The sequence below is a fragment of the Zosterops lateralis genome (genome assembly GCF_965231275.1).
Source record: "Zosterops lateralis genome assembly, chromosome: 21".
Taxonomy (NCBI): domain Eukaryota; kingdom Metazoa; phylum Chordata; class Aves; order Passeriformes; family Zosteropidae; genus Zosterops; species Zosterops lateralis.
The window spans coordinates 304,222-324,401 of record NC_139781.1 but is presented as its reverse complement, the minus strand read 5'-3'; the positions used below and the strand labels follow the sequence as shown (position 1 = coordinate 324,401).

The following is a 20,180-nucleotide window of genomic DNA, read 5'->3' as shown; positions in this document are numbered from 1 at the left end:
CTACAAGTAAAAAACAGAAAGAATGGCTTTGTGCCAGTATTTTCCCGTTCATCCTAACTGAAAAGAACATGGAGGATCTGCACTCTATCTATTGCTGTCAGTTTGACTGCAGGCTGGGAAGGAAGGTTTTGTCTACCTGCAGCAGAACAGGAGTCTGCAGAGATACCCAGCAAAATTAGAGAAATGGAGGAAGTGCAAGTATATGTTTGTACAACCACAAGATTTGGGGATTTGTTATTTCATGAAATGCAAACAATTTTGAATTAAGACACTGAGAATTTGTCTACTGAACAAAAGTAGATAGAGGCAAAACCATCATGGCCAAGAAGCAGCAGCACTTCTTTTAGTTTTTATAATTTCCTGTCTTAGCAAGATTTCTAAATACAGCACAAACAACAAATAAAATAATTACATTTTAAACAACCACAATGATATAGTCAAAATTGGTATTTTTTTAGAAGGGAGAAGCAGCATTTTCTGCTATAACACAGAAAATTATAAAAAAACTGGGAAACAAGGATAAGAGTAAATGGAAAACGGAATTTTCTAAACTATTACTCAGAAGCTCATAGTACCTGATTAAGGAGGATTTCAAATGAAAGAAAACCTGCAAGTTCTGGAAGAATTATCTGCTGTTCTCTGTGGTGGCCAGAAGGATGAAACCTTGTGCATTCTTCCCTCCCAGCTACCAGCAATTCCATGAACTCTAGGACTTGGCAGTCTCAGCTGACATGACATGTGCCGTTCCACTTTTTCCCTGCATTCTGAATATTCCCCCTTCCAGCCTCGTCTCCCTGTTTCTCCTCCTCACAACATCCTGGCTTCGGCCTTATGGTAGAGGTTAAAGAACAGCAAAGCCAGCCTATGAAATAGAACAACTACAGCTGGGGTAGTCAACTTTATCTACTTGTGTGCCTGCTGGGTAATGAAATTCCGTGGCAAATAAATATTGACCTGAGCTCTGGTGTAACATAAGGCATTTACTTATTAATGCAAGAGGATGCAATTTTATTAAGCCTAAGTACTTCATATCCAAGCATTTTTGTGAAGAATGGCATAGAAAATACCATACAGCACTGAATGAGTTCTATTAATATTGACAATACATTAGTTTCTAAGGAGACTCTGTTAATTGCAATAATGCATCTTTGTTGGGAAAGATTAATCAGGGAAACCTTATAAATATGATTGCTTAGCAAAAGATTCTGAAAATATGAAACCTGTAATGAAGATAGAAATGGAAGCTTACTTTGAGTTGTAGGATACCGAGTCTTAGTTACTATATAACCTAAAGACAATAGCCTAGCCAGCTGAAGGAGAATCCCTTTTGATTGAAGAATACCTTTCTGCTGGCTAAGGGATCCAAAGGTCAATGTAGCAAAACAGAAAAGTCTAAAGAGTAGTTTTTAGAGTTTAAAATATAACACATGGTAATGTAGTAGTTCTTATAGGCTGTATGTAGATTCTATAGGGTTTTGTGTCTTGTATTGGTTGGTCACTGTAAATTAGAATATTCATCACAAAAGCAGATATAATGTATTGTAACCAGGACCTCACTCTCTTGTCTTGGCTCTCCTACCTTTCGCCTCTCTTCTCTTCTCTCTTTGCCCTCTTCACTCTCCGGTCCCTGTTCTCTTGGCTCTCCTCTGCTCTTTCTCTCTAGACCTCACTCTCCTTTCCCTGCTCTTACCTCTGTTCTCTTCCCCCTGCACTCTGACCCCTGCCACGTTGCTCTAGCTCTCTCCCCTCTTCTTGCCAGCTTACCCTCTTGCTCTCTCTCTCGTTCTCTCTCTGGGATTTCGCTTCAGCTGAGGCTGGTGGCTGAAGGGAAGGCCCTTTCTACCCATGACCCTTGCAATAAAACCACATATTCTAGAATATCTCAGGTTTGCAGAGTACCTTGTCCCTGATATCAAATGCTTCTACACATCTTCTGCAACTGTGAATTGCTCCAACTGATTCTCTAGCAGGTTATCTGCCTTGGGAGAATCCAAATTGGCTCTTTGGTGCTGCAGTGAATTTTGGTACTGCAAAAACTGCTTCTCCCACACAGCATGGGACAAGCAGCACTGCATTCCAGAGGCTCAGTGTTCCTTACCAAAGAGGGCAATAAATAAACACATGTACCATAGGTTTAAATGCTCACTGCAAGCCAAATTCAGAACACATTCGAGAATGAAAGTATCAACCATTCCTGAGATGAACAAAGGGCAGGACCAACAAAGCTAAAGGTCTCATTGGTGGTGGAAGAAATGCCACTCAGATACTGACAGCAGAAAAAAAGAGGCAGAGATTTGGTCTGCAAGAGTGAGGGTGCATTAGGACATGGATAGAGCTGTAGTGGAGCTCTCCCTGAAGAAAGTATTAGAAATGGCAGTGCCAAAGGAGATGAAGACCATTGATTCCCTCAGAAAGAACAGGCTGGGCCTCCCTGATATCCAGCTTAGTGCAGTAACCCTGCAGTTGTCACCTCCTCTTCCTGAGCACAGGAGAGCTCTGTGCCAGCTCTCCCACTGGGGACATGGGGCCCTCCCTTCCCCTGCTCCCCCAAACATCCTGGGTGGCATCCAGGGTGTGGATACAAGGCTTTTCCTGATCCCCAGCCCCTGCTCCGCACAGCTCCAGCCTGGCAATCCTTGTGGGATGGCAACTCCATTGCCTCTGCCAGGGACTCAGAGTGGATTCTGTAACTGGGAGAGGGTGGACGTGGCTGGTTCAGAAGCATTTCCAAATGGCTCTTTGAATGGGTTTCTTGCTCTCAGGATGGCATTCTGTTCTCAGTTTGGACTAAAGAGATTTCACAGCCTGCAAATGATAGGACAAAGTGTCATTTGTTTTCTCTACAGACATAACTGCTTCCTATTCAGCCTTTGCCTCAGAGGTATAATCATGGAAAGACAGAGCTTGAGCCTATCTACAGCTGCAGATTGACAATGTTGAAACATAGCCCTGGCCCTTTCAAATGACATCTGTCTAATGAGAGCATGGTCCTTTCTTCCCCTCACAAGAATTCAATATATTTTGTTGTGTAAGATAGAAATACAGAAAATGTGCAGTACTTAATTTAGGGATAGTGGACATGACAGAAGAAATAGTAAGATAAATGTGGGGCTCCTATCTACCTTCTACTAAAACAAGAATAAGGGAACAAGCAAGTGAAGTTGAAGTGCAATAAAGTTTAAAGTTAATAAATACTTTTTTTCCATATAACTTATAATTAACCTGTCAAGTCAGAACTGCAGTAGGTCACTGAGACCAAGCACTTAGTAGTCACAAAAAGATTAGACAAATGTGGCCCAGTTCTTTTCTCCATCTAAGGTGAATTTACACACTGAGGGTGACACTCAGCTCCCTGTTTTAGAGGCATCAGGCTCCAAGGCAAGTTAGAAATCTGCCTGAACAAGGTGAGTTAAATCAGCAGTGCACTGTCTCTGATGGCTGCCACAAACTGCTGCAGGCCAGGAGGAAACTTCTACAGCAAACCTTTCAGAGAGGACTGGACAAAGGCTTTGTGACGTGTCCTTCCAGCACTGAAGTGTTCCAAAGGTCTGGATTCTCTGTCTCGGCTGCTGGGTGATGTCCCAAATGTCACTTCAGCTCCCCATCCTCTGGTTTTCCCATCTCCAAGTAGAGGTGCCCTGAGATTTATGGGAAAGGTGTTGCTGCTGTGTCTCCAAGACAGGGCACGGTGCTGACACTTTCAGAAATGATCTATGGTGAAAACTGCTCATCTCTCTGCACATGGCAATCTCTACTGGCCTGGAAAAACAAGTGTTTTAGCTTTTGTAAGTCATGTGGTTTGCACTATTGTGTGCTTTTAATTTCCTTTTTTATCCATCCAAACCTCCAAAAATTAGTTTTCATGTAATGCCTTCAAATTCAAGTTCATTACTAGTCAGGGGTTCAGGATTCAGTTTCCAAACTAAGAGCTAACAGATATAACTGCAAAGTCCTCACAGAATTAAACACCACATTAAGAAAACCCACACACAATTGAGAGGGCAAAAATTTCATTCCACTTTAATATCAATCAAATAATTAATTGTAGCAATGCACTAAGTCTTTTTAGTGACAAGTAGAAATAACTTATGCCCTTGAAATACATCTGAAGCAGAACTTAAATAGATCAATTATTTCAGTGATTCATCTCTGAGATTTTTTTTTTTTTTGGTAAGGCTAAACACATTTCTGTGTTATGATATCAAATAATTAAAGAAAGTCCTCTGAGCTAGTCTAAATTAGGCTAAGTAGAAAAAAAATAGGGAATTACTTTTTTATGATCTTAGATTTATCTGTTCTTTGTTAAATACTTCCTGAAACTAGACTCTGTCAATGAAGAAAATGACTCACTGATAATTTTAACATGATCTTTTGCTTTCTGTGTTTTTACAAGGAGTTTACATCCTTGTAAGTGGAAATGCAGCTCTTCAAAGGTAGGGAAAAAGTGCCTCATACACCTCATGGCATGGGCTTCAGAAGCAGTGACAGATGGGAGAGGACTGGCTGCTCACTGGTTTACAAGGACAAAGAGGAGGCCCTCTCCCATTCACCCTTTATTTTCTCTATAATTTTCAATCTACTTTCTGTTGTCACAGTAACCAGTTCAACAAGTAATGCATAAACCCCCAATGAACTGAAACAATGTTCAAGTTTTGTCATCTTTTGTATGATATGAATCTATTTTATTTGTCTTTCAAGGTCCATAAGTTTAATGGTCACTGGTCGTTTAAATTTTTCCCCACAAAATCAGCTGTGCTACATTAGAGTTTTCACAGCCAGAAGCCCTCAGAGCCAAAATTGTTTCGTGTGAGTACAAAGTACAGGAGAGAGCACAGTGGAGAAAAGCCTCTCTGGTGGTCAGTGATGTACAAGAGCTGTTCTCAGTAGGAGGGGATGTGGTGAGGGCAAAAGTCACTGTCCTCACCTCAGAGTTCCCACAGACAATTTTATCTGTTCCAGAATCCTTCAACAAACCTAAATTAAAGAGCTGGATGCATGAAACAGTATACTCAGATATAAAACATGGAGTGTGAAATTCTGCATTCGTCTTGCCTCAGTTTCAGCAGATGATGAAAGGCCACCTTCTCACTTGCCTTAGTGACCATGCCAACCTCCTGGAGCTTTCCCATTTCTGCAGCACATCTTGAACCACTGTGACAAGGCCTGACTCCTTGCCAGAGCTAAGACAGGCAGTGACGGGAGAGGACAAACACCCTGTGCTCAAAGGCTTCACCTCCCAATAAATTGTAATAAACTGGACATCACCTACTGATGATTCAGCACAAATCCTGCCATTGCTCTAAATCTTGGTCTCGTGACAGACAAATAACACTGAGCCTAATCTAAAGTCAATGAAATTATTTCAGCTGACTTACTGGGCCAGTCTACTGGCCACATACAGTGTGCAGCAGAGGGAACGGCTTTTGCCTTCTGTATTGGCAGTTTATTACAGTAAACTAGCAAAATTAAGTATTGTTTTCCCAGTTTAATTACTAAGATTGTGTTTACTAATTTAGACAAGCACATAGATCTGTTACTTTTATCACACAGAGAAGTGAACTGAGTTGAACAGTAAAAACATGTGATTGAGCAATATAAAACAAGATGTCCCCAATATTAAAAGTAACCAAATTTAGAGAGGCCTTTTTTTTTAAATACAGCACAAGACATCTGAGACCTGATGGCAGCAGGCAACACATACTGGAGAGATACAAGACTTGCAAAACCACACATTACATTCAATACATCTTCCCATGGTTTAAAAGGATAAGAAACTTTATTTGTATCAGATGCTCTTCAATTTTATGACAAATACACCTAATGCCCTGAAGATAAAGAAGAGCATTAGAGCACAGCAGAGAAATATGCTCAGCCTAGAAGGCTTAGCACAGAAAAAAAGACAAAAGAGCTGTAAAATTTCACTCCATATAGAATATTCCAAAACAGATTTGTGACAAAAATAGGTCACAATTAAGAATATGAAAGAATACAAAGCAATTATACCCAGGTATGAAAAATTAGCATATTACAGCTCCAGAGTGTTTCATAGCCACTATTAACCCTTCTAACACCTTTGTGCTGTTATTCCAATTAAAACAAAAGTAACCATACTGTGTCTACTGGACTTCATGCACGGTTAAACAGCTGAAATACTTCATTATTGTTTCTCAAGTGCTTTTATATTGGTGTTTTATGAAACAGCAATATATTCCTGTTATTCCAGATACAGGAACAGGGACAAAGAGGTGTTACTGAAGATAACCAAGGGAACCTGAGCTACAGGCACAGTAAAGGCTGAGTATCTTCCACCATTCATGTTCCTCATGCTCTGAAGCAACAGTGACCATTTAAAACTCATTGCAGCAAACAGAGTGACTCCAGTATTCCCTAAGGTGGGAATACTGGACCGCACAGCAAGTCTGCTGAAAGGAGGGGGAGGGGGTTAAGCTGCTATCAAAAAGTGTTTCAGTGGATAGAGGTTTTCTAGGGAGACATTTCAGCCCCCTAAGCTGGGAGAAGGGGAAGGGACTTATTGCTCTCCACACCTCCCTGAGAGCTGGCTGTAGCAAGGTTGGGTCTCTTTTCCCAAGAAATTGGTGGGCAAGAGGAAATGGCCTCAAACTCTGCCAGCGGAGGTTTAGATTGGACAGTAAGGAAAAATTACTTCACTGAAAGGTTGATCAAGCATTGGAAAAGGCTTCTCAATGAGGTGGTGAACTCATCATTTCTGCAGGGACTTAAAAGGTGTGGAGGTGTGGTGCTTAGGGACATGGCTCAGTGGAGGGTTTGTCAGAGCTGGGTTCACTGCTGAACTTAAAGGTATTTTAAATCTTAAAGGTATTTTCCAATCTGAATAATACCATGATTCATGCTGAGTATCCCCTTCATGTTAGAGCACGTTTCTATGTATTATACCTTTAATGATAGAACTCTTTCCTTTTTACCTACATGGTAAACTTCATACCATAATGCCTGGATTTTCTGTTTGCTTCATATCACATCTCCATTAGATAACCAACTTGCCTGGAGAGAAGATAGAGCTTTCAGTGACTTGTGAATTTACTGTCTTCACACTATATTCTGTAAATAACATTAATGCCCACACTGGATGTTAGAATGCTGCTTTACAAACAGGCACCTTATTAGTTTGGAAGCAAGTTTAGGAGATAAAACAATAATTTGCCCTGCCTGGGCTAAATAATCACATCTGGAAAGTATGATTTGACTTAAACATAAGTCACTCTCCTAGCAGAGCTGTCATTTGACATGGACAGTTTGGCTGCTTTGCTTCCACAATCTTTCCAGGTGATAGAAATGGAGCCAGAGCAGAAGGGTGCCAGGCTGTTATCTGGCCCCATAGGAAATCTGGCTGTAGTTTTTCGTTTTGGATACATAATCACCTATTTGAAGTGTTTCACAACTGAGATTTAAAAGAACAAATTGAATTTTTCTGCTCTATTCCACTCTGCACTGAACTTTATCTCTACATTTTCCTTTTAAGTGATTAGTTACTGCCACACATAGCAGGTAGGCTGAAATCCTTTTTCATCCCTGCTTAGTGTCTCCCTACAAGGCTTACTTCCAAAATGATTGAAGACAAGGGTTCAGAAAAAACAGACACTGGCAGCCTGCCAGTCACAGGCACCCACACAGATGCAAAGTTAAAAATATATCAATTCCTGCCTCATACAAGTGGGAGCACAGGATAGAGAGCGCTGAGGCAACAGATTGAGAGGGAGAAGTGTCTATTCACAAAGGGCAGTACACATGTATCTGTCAAGGAAAAGGCCACAAGGAGAGAACGGCAGCTTCTGGCACTTCTGTGCTGTGGGTGGGATGCCTAAGTCAAAACCTCTATTTTCTGGGGCTATTTATGCTTAGAAATTTGTGTCTGGGCTGGGAATCTCATCCATCCTTCTTTCTTTGTATTAAGGTTCCAGAAAACTGCCAAAGAATAGTAGGGGCACAGTCCTAAGGGTATAGCATAAGCAATGCTGGCAGGAATATCTGGTTTCACTTGATCACTTGACAAAGGGTTCAGTGTGATAGACTTATTTTCTGTGATCACCTGTATCTCTGCTGGGCCTAAATGAGTGGATTTTTGACTCTTCTTTCACTGGGACTGAGCTGTACCTCAACGGTGGCAGATTCCTTCTGCAGAATTCAAACTGGATTCAAGTCTTGGACAGCCTAAAAATAGAAAATTCTTTTTACCAAAATCCCAAGGACTGTGCCTTAATTTTAGAGTGTTTGGGTTCTTATTTGTTTGATTTCATTTTCATGATTAACTTCTGCTCCAGATTTCCTAATTGGAGCAAATCAGTTCTTTCTGGTAGCAAACAGTTCTGAGCATACATTGATCTCCAGTGAAAGGTGCTGCTTTTCTTGAACTGGTGGTTCAGGCTCAGTCGATACCATACAGTCAGGAAAACATCTCCCCTGTTGTTCTCTCAGACCTCCAGGTTTGTTCTAAATCTCCTTTTAAGAGACTTTTATTCCAAACAAACAAAGGGAATTGCCTTTTTCAACACTTTGAAGCAGTGCCGTGTCAAGATTTTTCTCTACCCTAATGGAAGTACTTTCAATTGTGTACTGAGCCCATTATCAAAGACAGGCCCTGGAAATTAGTTGCACAGTTGTATCAAATGGATGGTGCACCCTCCCAAGCAGGGGTAAATCTGCTGCAGAAGGTTCTCAGGATTTGCTGAACCAGGAGTTTCTCCCCGGACCTCAGGTCAGCAAAGTTCACAAGCTGAGCACTCTCAGGGCAGCAACTGTACAAACAGCCACACAAAGGAGGGTTTAATTTTGGACTGTCTTAGGACCTGGTTTTGTACTAGTCAGGTCAAGCCCCAGGAAAACTGTGAGGCTTTGAGGCAAGCAAGGACTGGACAGGGCCAAGGCTGGCAGGAGGGAAAGTTTGTAATGCCAATAAACTGGATTCTGATTTCCAGTGTGAAGGGAGTAAATTACAAACTGATGAAGCTTCTCCACAAATGTGATTTCTATTAACATTAAAGCCACCATGGGCATATACAGAGGGGAAAATAGGTCTCTGGAGTTTGGTATTTTAACCATCAGTCATACAGTGTAATTGGTGGAAGAAAATAAATGGTGTAGCAATAGCAACTCTAAAGGCACATAGAGGTCAGGAGAAGTAAAATATTAAATGGGAACAGTCACTATGGAAACTTGGATTTTACTATTTTAATACCTGGATGATTCAGAGGAGTGGCAATAAGACATGGAGCCTTCTGTCTTTGGAGGAGGCATCAGTTCAAATTTTGCCCAAGCTGGGGCAATTTAAAGACCATCCCAGTAACTGTTCAGGTGAAATGAGACTTCATAGTTTCAGTCCATTTTCAAGAAATATCTCCACCATGCCACTACGCTTGTTAGAAGGCCTAGCAGAAGGTCTAAAAACCTACTTGGAAAGGCAGCATTTTCTCAGTGTTTTACAGCTGCAAGGCTGGGACTTGAGGAGGTTTGTTTTGCTGCTGCTGCCCAGGGGATGCCTGAGACACCCAGAGTTCAATCCCAAGGCCTCACCCTATGCATCATAACCAGCAAACCAAAAATGAAGGAAAAACCTACACTGTATTTGCAAAAAACAAGAGGGGATAAACCTAATGAATTGCAGAAGAGAAACAAGATCTGAATCTAAAACTAACATATTCCTAAACTTGCAAATTTATCTAGATTATCTTGTTCAAGTTACAATTCCCACCTCTTCTGTCCTGGCTCACATCCAGCACAGGGTAATAAATTCATTTGAGTGTCCGTAAAAGGCAGAGACACTGTGGGAGGAGTGATGGAAACACATTTTTATTAACTGTTCATATAATTTCATTAAAAAGTTAAACTGCATGAGATTTATCTAGTTTTTAAGACTGGAGACATATAATAAAGGACTACTTGAACAATTTTCTGGGAAAATGTCTCTCTAATATCTTTTCAAGTAACAAGTGAATTTCACAAAGTGAAATTCTTTCTAAAGGTATTTAAGTGTCCTGCTTGTTTGTACAGAGACAGAGGAAATGTAACACTCCCTCCATGTCTTTCCTTCCATCCTACCCACCAGACACAAAGCAAGCCTGGACTGCTGCCTTGGACATCTCACTACCAACTGCTACTGGATCCTGGAGAACATAAAGCAGATGGAGCACACCACCAACGTTTTTTGCCAGCTAGTCAATCAGCTGAAAACATCCATGATATAGCCAGGATTTTTAGGAAAAAGATGCACAGAACAGAATTAAAACGTATTATTTGACTGACCACATCATGGTAGAGGTGAGAAAACCAGAGGTAATCTCACCAGATGGCTGCTCTGCACAAGTGATAGTCACAGAAAGGGACCCCGTGTGCTCTTCAGAAAAGTCACTGCTGAAAATAAGCAGATAAACTCACTATCCTCCCCCATCTGACTTACCAGGTGCTCTCAATGATGGTGTGAATATTTTCAGTGGCAATACCACTAATTTCTATACTATATCCACTATTATGAAGACTTTAACCAAATAAAAAAGAATGACAAAAAGGTAGAAAGCAGAGTCTGGAACAGAGTATGGAACAGTGAGATAACTCCAAGCTGATCAATAACTTCTTGACAACTGTATTGCACACAGAAGCTTCACAGGAAAACAAAACTGCACTGAGAGGGAAACTGAGATTGTAGGACAGCCCATTTATCTGAATTCTATACAGGCTACCAAAACAAGATCCATAAAATGAGTGGAGCTTCTTGGGCCCGTCACAACTAGACAAACACAGCATTAGGAAAAAATTACTACATTTTCACTCAGTTATGGATCTCTGAAGGATACTGCATTAGCAAAAGTCAGGAATTCATTTAAAAGAGAAAAGGTGGCAGAAAAACCACATGGTTGCTGGAACTAGTGAACCACAGGGAAAAGCCCTTTAACAATCAGTCTGCATTAGATTTGAAGGCAAAAGAGAGTTCCAGCACCAAATTCACTTATGATTACAATTCCTTACAAATAATTTGGGTTCTTTTCTAAATAAATAAATATTTGAATTTTATTTCAATAAATAATTGATGGAGTATGGAGTCACATTGAATTTAATGATACTGCTGGATTTGGTACACAAAAGCTCTACTCTTAGTTGCACCTGTTCCAAATTTTTCAAGACACAGAGCAGAACTTGCAAACAATGGGAAGGCAGCTTCACACCCTTATGCTCTGATGACAGAGCAATTATATTATTTTTCTGGTTTGCTCAGTGTGTATCATGCATATCTGTTATTTCAAAGAGAATTCAGTCTACACTAAACCTGAAGTCAAATAGGACTTGAAGGAGAATGGGGGTGTGGGTGCAAGATTTCCAATGTCATTACATTTTAACTGGAAAGACAAAAATTCCCTTTTCAGTAAAATAATTTTTTGTTTAAAAATGTGCAAAAATATGAAACCTAAACTGTATTTCAGCTTTTTAAAATGCATGCAGTGAACAATTCTGGTATTTTAAAATATTGCTTGCAATTAAAAGAAAGATCACTCAGTAGCAAAGCAAATGGAGCAGAAATTTAGCATCTTCAAACTGTTCATTAGCCCAGAACAGTAACAAGTATTTTTGTGCTTTCTGCACTGGCCTCCATTTTCTTTTAGACTCAGAGCAAGTTTTACAAATGTCTTGTGAACCAGAAAATGTATAATTTTTCTGTAAAACCCTGACATGATTCAGAATCCAAGTTTCTTTCTTCAGGTTCTTTTAATCTGCTCTCCAGATTCTTATTTATGCTCTCCCTTAGATTTATGTGCCTCTTAGCAAAAAGCAAAATTTCCTATCATGTCCTGCCTGCGTTACATAGTATTAAATTCATTTCTTATCAAAAACTGTGTATTAACTTAGGTATTTAAAATGTTTATGTAAAAGTGCTGTGAATTACTTCTTTTTGTGCATCAAACTCCAAACCCACTGCATGTCTGTGGGTGTACAAGCAATTTAAATTTCAACAATTTTGTGTTAGTCAGTATTACTATTTATTTCAAAGTAGTGAGGAACTCAGCTGAAAATTATGATGGGCAAACTTCAAAGGCTTTGGAGTTTGAGTTGGTGTGGCTGTGGACTCCTCTGCTGATAGGCACTGCTTCAGAAGTAACCCACTCCATGGCATCAGAGCAGCTATATTTCTAAGGCTGATAACTGTGAAAACATCAGAGCTGAGGGTGACCCTGCCCTTGCACACCCACAGCAGAGGGGCTGCAGAAGCCACAGGTGTTTTCCTGGTGAGTTCCAAAGGCTCAGCCAGGATCCCTGACATCCAGCCACTGCAGAACACATAGAAAAACATGATTCTGAGTCCAGACTTCTATAAATCAGGCTGGGGTGACTGAGGGTTCCCCCCCCCCCCCCCCCCCCCCCTCATTTGGTTCACTTGGCTATAGTACTGAAACACATAAATATATGAGGTTTGTAATCTGCAGAGTGACTTCCACGTTACCTGGTTAAGAATGCTATAGCACAGCAGGAGATTATCATAATTCCTATCGTTCAATGAGGAGCAAATGTTATAATCAGGAAATTTATACCTATGTAAAATCTTAAAAGCATGGAAAAAGAATCCAGTTTTTTGGTGGTGTGTGCATGAAAACAAGATGACAATGAGACAGTAACCTACAGCTCACCACTAATGAAAATGTAATCAAGTGCCCATCTAAACTACAGGATAATGAAGTTGAGTATCAAATTAAAATGGGAAGGCTATAGCATAAAATGAATGACTTTTGTGATGTTTCTGGTGAAGCACAGCTGTATTTCAGGTGTTTTATCAGGGATGACAAGAAGCTGACCATGAGAGCAAGTTTGCCGACTAGAAATGCCATTGAGGTCACTCTTGACTGAATGGAGAGACACTGAACCAGCCCATGTAAATCTCCTCCAGATGAACAAATCAGCAATGCATGGAAGAGAATTAATAGCTTTTCATTCCTCTTTCTTCCAGGAAATGCTGCAATCCTGTTGTTAAAGAACTTCAGTAGACAGGAAATTTCCCAACCTTCTTCAGGTTTAGAGAAAGAAGATCACATTAAAGGTTTTCAGTGAATTCCTAGATTCCCTGGCTGCACATAAGATTCAGGATACAAGGGCTCCTCACAGCCCACCTAGTCTGGCATGCCACAGCTTCCTGAAGAATTGGGATTTAGTTTACAAATTATCAAGGAGAATCCTCTGAGCCTAAAACTGGAACAGAGGGATTGTGAAATAGCTCTGCTCTCTTCAAGTCCCTTAGTTGAAGCTTTTAAAAGGCTTCACAGAGTCATCTGCACAACTGTCCATATTTAGGAAAATCTGGTGGAATGAACTACTGGGAGAGAATTGTGATCCTGAGGAAGTTGTTAAAAGAGATAAGCAGAAGGAGCAAGATTCACTTTTGGTGATTGACAGAGACTTTTAACAGCTTGAATCTTGATAGGAGCACCTCAGCTAAATGCTTGTCACTCACAATGCTTCAAAGGAATGACCTGTCACAACCAGACTAATGCCCAGAATTAGAGAGAAAGAAAGATAAAACTTACTCTTAGAAAAGTGCTCTTCATTGTCATCCTGTTGGTATATTATCAGCTAAAACTGGAAATATGTGGGAGGTCTGGATGCTGTCTCAGCTGAAGCAGAAACCTGAGGCACCAAGGCAGAAATCCATAATCCATAGCAGGGTTCCATCAGGATGCAACACTGGGGATGTTTCCCAAGCTGTCCTCCTGGGAGTCCTTTTAGTTTTATTGTGGAAAGCATTTCAGGGAGAAAATTTCCTGTCCTACACTTTGTATGTGGATTCCTGCGACTGGACCCCTAGATTCAGACCTTACACAGAAATGTCAGGGAGAGTCACTGCAGGGCAGGAACCCCTTTGCTCCCATTGCCTCCTCTTCTGACCACACCAGAGAGCAATGTCATACACCAGGAGCTCATTTGCTGTCACTTACATCAATTCCTAAGGGGACAAGCTCTTTTATGCTTGACATCAGAGACATGTTAACTGACTGCTTTGTTTACTCTTAAATATTGGGAGTGATTTTGGACCTAAATGATTCTACAATCCATGAATCCATTCAGCGAGGTCTTCTGGCAGCTTCCCACTGCAGTTTTGTAATGTACACTTGCTTTCTTCATCTTGCTGTTTTACTTGTTGTCATAATTATTTTCTCATTTTTAAATTCACTATTAATTTTAATTAAGCTCAGCTACACTCATTAGTTGAGCTAATCTTTCTTCACTTTTAAACTCACACACACACACACACATACACACATATACACCAGTCTTCCTGTTGATGGAGCCTTGGATTGCAAAGTTTTATGCAGAGAGGAAGAAAGACCCACACATGTAATGAGATAAGAGGGCTTATAACTGCAGCTGGTTGGTTGGGGATTTTTTAATTAAGCTTTTTCTAACCAAAAAAGCCAATTAGTTGGGATTGAAAGTTTTCAGAGACCTACAATTTTAATCTGAAGTTTTCTCAGGTGAAAAGCAGAGAATAGTTACTAGCTAATACAAATCAAGCCTAGAGGTCAAATCTCATCTACAACAGAGGAGGTACTGAGCTTGCTGCATTTGATTTTAAGAACAGCCCTGAGTCCACAAATGCCAGCCTCACAAGCTTCTCAATTGATCTCACTTTCATTAGATATTCTGGATTTCATTCAGCACTAGGGCAAAAACTTCAAATCTACGAATTTTTTCATGTAGCTGAAAGTCCTGTTCTGAGTGATCCATCCATTTTCTTCTGTAGTTATATTTTACGGACTAAACAAGTAGATAAAATACATTATTATTATGACTGGTTTTATTTTCTGAGTCTCTTGCTCAGAGATTTCAAGTGGTGCTTCAATGTCTGAATAAGCCATAAAGTTTAGCAAGGAAGTTCTAACCTTGTCTACATCCTGCATGTAAAATCAAATATTCTTGTTTAACTAACAACACAATCAATGCCAATTAACCACTTCACAAGCTGCTGAATCAGAGAATATTGTCTATGGGCTGCATCAGTCCATTGTTTGCTCTTCTACTTTGCTGCTTCAGCTCCTCCCCCCCAAGCCACAATAATTCTTTTATGCTTGTGCAGTCCCTGTTAGACTTTCCTATTTCAATATTGTGTGAAGAAAAAAGGTATGGCCAAGGTGGACCATATTCACAGTGTGTTATCATCCAATATCCCAACAGTTGCTTGTACCAGATGTTTCAGAAGATGATAAAAGACCCTACAGGAAGCAGATGTGAAACAATCTGCTCTGCCTAACTCACATGCAGAACTGTATCCATAAGTTCATCTATATTCTCAGAGCTTGGAAAAAGGGCACATTTCCAGTGTCAGCATTTACTCACATGTAGGCTCACCAGCCACATCCTGTGAGTCTTTTTTTTTCTAACCTTTTCTCCCAGCTCTTTCCAGTGTCCACTCCAGGGACTCACTTTACCTACAAACATATTTTCAGATATTTAGAAGAATATGCAAGTATTGAAAAAGGTTTAAGAAGCTTTAAACTTTCCTCTTTAACTTTTCTCAAAGATAAAAGATTTCCCCAAATGAACATTATTATGTTATTTAGAAAAGCAAAGGGGTGGCAAATTGGTATGATTGTTTTCACTGTTATAGGGAATAATGTCTGTAAACTTGAACTAACAGGTCATTTTTTCAGGTCTCACCCTTCTGAGTCAAGGAAGCTGCATGAATTAACATTTTTATAAATGTTACTGTTTACAGTGATTCCATGTTTCCCCTTCTGTGGCCTCCACTTAGTGTTGACACATTTCTCTAGGAATTGGTACAGCTGGAGTTCACCATTGCCTGTTCTCTTTGGTAAGGGAGAAAATACCTGGATGCCATCTGAATACTCTGAGGACTGCAGGACTCACATATTCATGTATTCAATTTTATGAACATCTCCAGAGGATAAGACAAAATAGAATTTACTTATTATTTATAGCCTGTTCTAGGTCTTCTATATTTTCAAGTTCATCACAGGCTACCTCTTTTTCCCTAACATTATTTGGAACAGACATAAGACTACTTGAACATGAGTTTTGGCACAGACATTTTTGGTTGAGAAACAATTTAGATGTGTTTTGATAATATAGAAAATGCCTTTGTATTTGTGTGTCTTTGAATTATGACACAGATGTTGGTACAATAGTGTCCCCAAGCTTTAAAATGATTGCTCACTTTTGCAGACTCACAAACACAGAAAAAGAAATATACAGCAGTCAGCTTTTTCCAGCCCCTAAATCCATTTCTCCGTTGCAGATTTACATTTATTTGTAGAGACCCTCAGACCTGGCCAAGAAGGGAGGAGTGAGCAGAGGGTGCATTGTGAACACTGAGGAAAATGTCAGCATTTCAACCTTAGACCATATTCTGTTGTCATGACAACATGATGTAAAGTGTTTTCTTAAAGAGAGAGATTGCAATGTAAATGAAGAAGAAAAGCTGAGTTTATCGAGCAAATTCAGATGGTGTTTTTATGAGGTTGTGACGTGGGTTACAACACGTCAGCTAACATAGCAAAGAGACTTTAAAAATCCCATACAGAACAAATGCTCACTTCACAGAAATGGTGCTGTATAAAAAAAACATTTATCATTGTAAATGAAGTTTACAAACCAGACTTATAAAATATTAAAAATAATTTCATATATTTTCTACCAGCTATTCAGAAAACATGTAATGCTTTACACACTCACCTTCTATGTAAGGTGCTGATTTAAAGCAGCTTGATTTTTTATGCAACACCAAAGATCTATTAAGTGCTATAGAAACACTTAATGCGCCACTGGCCTCCAACGCTGTAATTGCAGTGGTCAAAAGGTAGAAAAAGGGAATATCATTATCCCATTTCAAAGCAGGAGCAGAGGCACAGGGCATGTGAAGCCAGAGGCCAAAAATCAGATGAAAAGCTTCCAACCGTGTTGGGAATTACATCAAGATTGCTGCAGCCTGGCTGTGCAGTTTACAATGTCATTCTCATCTGTTCACACAAAGAGAAAAATTTGTGACTATTTTCCTTCAAACATTTACTGGGGTTTACAGTTAGTAAGCTTTTATCACTTACCTGAAATGTTAAAATTTCTGTCATTGCTGGGAAGTGACTCCTGTGTGCCCTGGGGCAGGCAGGGGAGCAGAGCAGATCCACAAAAACACTGAGTGGTGCTGGTGGCCCTTGGTCACTGTCTAGTAAAATAAATTACACTGTTAAAATAAATAGATTACACCTCCCACAGCACCAAAACACCATGGATACTTATGCCAATCTAAGTGACCTTGTAGCACTCAGATGGAGATGCAGAATTTTTCCCTGTGCCCCTCACCTCCAAAAAAACCCCACCAAAAATCTTAGCAAATGTCTCAAACTGGCTTTCTTTCCTCCTTGCCAGTGCAGTCTGCTGAATAATTAGAAAAAAAAATAAAATTCATAACTAATGAATTAGAAAACTTTGGTTTGAAATTTTTCTTGACAGCTCTCAAACAGAATGGTTCTTCAAGAATAAAAAGGGAAATATCACCCTAGGCTGCCTCCTCCTTCTGCAGTGATGGCACCCAAAAGTTCCTCTTACCTAGAGCTGACCTCTAGAAGTGTGCGCCCTGGCATTTGGTATTTCAGTGATTTATGGCAGTTTCTGGGAGTCAGAGGGTCCCAGAAGGGTGGGAAACACTTGAGAGTGGATGAGGAGATCCCATTTGCCCCTTGGAGAGCACAACAAGGGTAAATCAGGTTTTGCCTGCAGATGTTGTGCTAGTCTTACAGGGTTACACCCTTTCCAGTGGGATTTTGTTAAAGAGAAACCTGGAGAAGCAGAGAGAGTCTTGAGACTCCTGCAGTGTGACAAGGGCCAAGGGTGGGACATCCTGAGCACTGATTTAGGCAGTGACTTTACACAGATTGAAGGATCAATCAGATTTACACATCTTACAGGGCCAAGTCTCAATGCTTTAAATAAGCTGCAGAATTTAGATCTGAAGTCTCCTAGAGAAGGAGAGCTGAATTCAGCTCTGTTAAAAATGGTTGGTGATAGCGATTTACTGGAAAAGTCCATTCTAAGAAGATACTACAGCAATTCTGGAATAAAGGATTGCTTGTCTTGTTAAAAGCTTACAAGCTGTTTGTCATCTCAGTGCCCTGTTCCCTGCAGTGTCAGGTTCTGGAAAGCTGGGAACTCCCAGGTAATGAAACAACCCAGTGTGTGCTAAGAAAAGTATCTCCCATGCAGAATTATGGCTTTGCATCTGATTCTAGAAGGTGGTAATTATGATCTCCCTGTCTCTTTCAAAAATATGTCTGTGAGTCCTCTGTTATGTGAGATATGAATAAAATGGGATACTGAGATTCCTGTCAGTCAGCTTTCCCTTTTCAGTGAAGGGAGCTGCCAGTGAAGCACATTGGGATTGCTGCCCACCCTGAAAAAAGACAGAATGAGCTTGGGAAACTCCCTAGATGTTCTCCAAAGGGAATTTGCATCAAAGCTGCCTTTATGTCAGGTGTGGCTGATTCTAGATCTCAGTCTGGAACCCTTCTTGGGTGATATCCTCATCAAAGGTTTGGAGTAACACTGCACTCAGTAGCTCTGGCACTGCTAAGGCTTCTCCAGCAGCTTTCGCAGGAAGCCGGCTGGTCAGCTCTGTACAACAGCAAAGAAAATCACAGGTCATTTCTTAATCCTCTTCTGTCCACCAGTATGACCTTAACCAAGTTTGGATTTTGTCCTTCAGTTCTCTTCCTGTGTAAAAAGGGACACATTCACTTTCTTCTATCCATTGATTACCTTATGCTGGGAGGATTATAAACCCCATTATGTGGAAATATTGCTCCATCCATGTTTGCAGCAGCCCACAGAGACTGGGGGGCAGGTGGAGTCTGGATAGGATTACTATAATATAGTAATGATCATGTGTCTCCCCACACGCTACTGAGACTAAAAAAAAGATTCTAAGAAAGCCTAGAAAATTCTTATTCAATGATACATTACTTGCATGAGTTTGGAATCCAATATCCGATGTTTGAAAAGCAAGTTTTCATGCTACCTCCTCTTCAGAGGACTTGAGAGGAAACATAATTCAGGAATCATTGCTGGGGCCTATCCATGGTTTTTGACCTAGAAACAAGATTGCAGAGTAAGAACCTGCTCCTCCATCTGGTACACACACTAATAATCCTCCTCACAAGAGCAATTCAGTTAACTGAACTGAATCCATAACATTATTGTCATGGTGGGCCTCCATAGGTGGTCCTCTACATCCCATCAAATTCAGCCTGGCTTTCAGATGCAAGTGTGAGGTTAGATGAAGCTGCCAGGTAGAAAAACACATCTTTGTGTTCGTAAATTCAGCCAATTTGATCAGGATTTGCTGAGAAACAACCCCATGACACTATTTTAGAAAGGAAAAGAGATAGAACACACAGATTCACTATCCTATTTACTAGAGGTTTGAACTTTTAAACATAACTGTGAGAAAAAATAAGAGGAAACACAAAATAGACTCAAAATTATCATCTTATCTCTGTGTCCACTACTACTTGTGTTGACACAAGGCTACATTACAAGAGATTATTGAAGTGGGAGCTAACCTTCGTATCTTTGTAGCATCAAGTGAATGTCAAAGTCATCATCACAAGCACAGCAGATCCTATTTGCTCTGTTAACTGCATCAGTTACATCTTTTCAATATATGTCTCTAAAATGCACTTTGTAAGAAGGAAGATTGCTCATAGGAACAGCAAGGAAAGAAGCATGGAGATACTTTGCTGGAAATAGAGAACTTGAGTTATGCCATTGAGATCAATGGAAATGCAGACAAAAGCCTGAATAAGAAGTGTGGGATTTGACCCTAAATCAACTTACACAATTTTCAACAAATTGAGTTTTTACGATCTGGTGGAAGCTCTAATTATGTTGTCATAAAAATCTCAGCACTGTAGAAATCTTATTCCTGAAGCTCTCCAAGAGGCAGCTGTAGAGGATTTTCTTTCCCATTTTGCTCTGATAATGGACAATATACGAGGCGTCAGAGTAGAGAGAGCAGTCTGGGACATGCCCCTTCCATCATCTCTCTGACAAATGAAGCCAATAAAAAATGGCTGGGTTTTATGAAGTCAGATTAAGGATCAAAGTCTCAAGCTCCGACTCTTCACTTAGACAAAGTTCCCAGAGATAAGGACAATTTA

The 20,180-nt window shown here is 40.2% G+C and overlaps 1 long non-coding RNA gene across 4 annotated transcripts in view; it reads right to left on the bottom strand.

Moving 5' to 3' along the window:
• LOC310917867 overlaps positions 1 to 20,180 on the bottom strand; it is a 41,956-nt gene that overhangs the window by 5,083 nt on the left and 16,693 nt on the right. For 2 of the 4 annotated variants that reach the window (XR_014591506.1, XR_014591507.1), the window contains 5 exons: positions 18,985 to 19,110; positions 17,073 to 17,191; positions 16,705 to 16,988; positions 3,484 to 3,759; positions 7 to 2,805 (listed from right to left, as the gene is read on the bottom strand). This is a non-coding gene — a long non-coding RNA (uncharacterized lncRNA). Of the gene's footprint in view, positions 1 to 6; positions 2,806 to 3,483; positions 3,760 to 16,704; positions 16,989 to 17,072; positions 17,192 to 18,984; positions 19,111 to 20,180 lie in introns of those variants that run through there. The other 2 variants (XR_014591505.1, XR_014591508.1) reach the window with 2 other exon arrangements.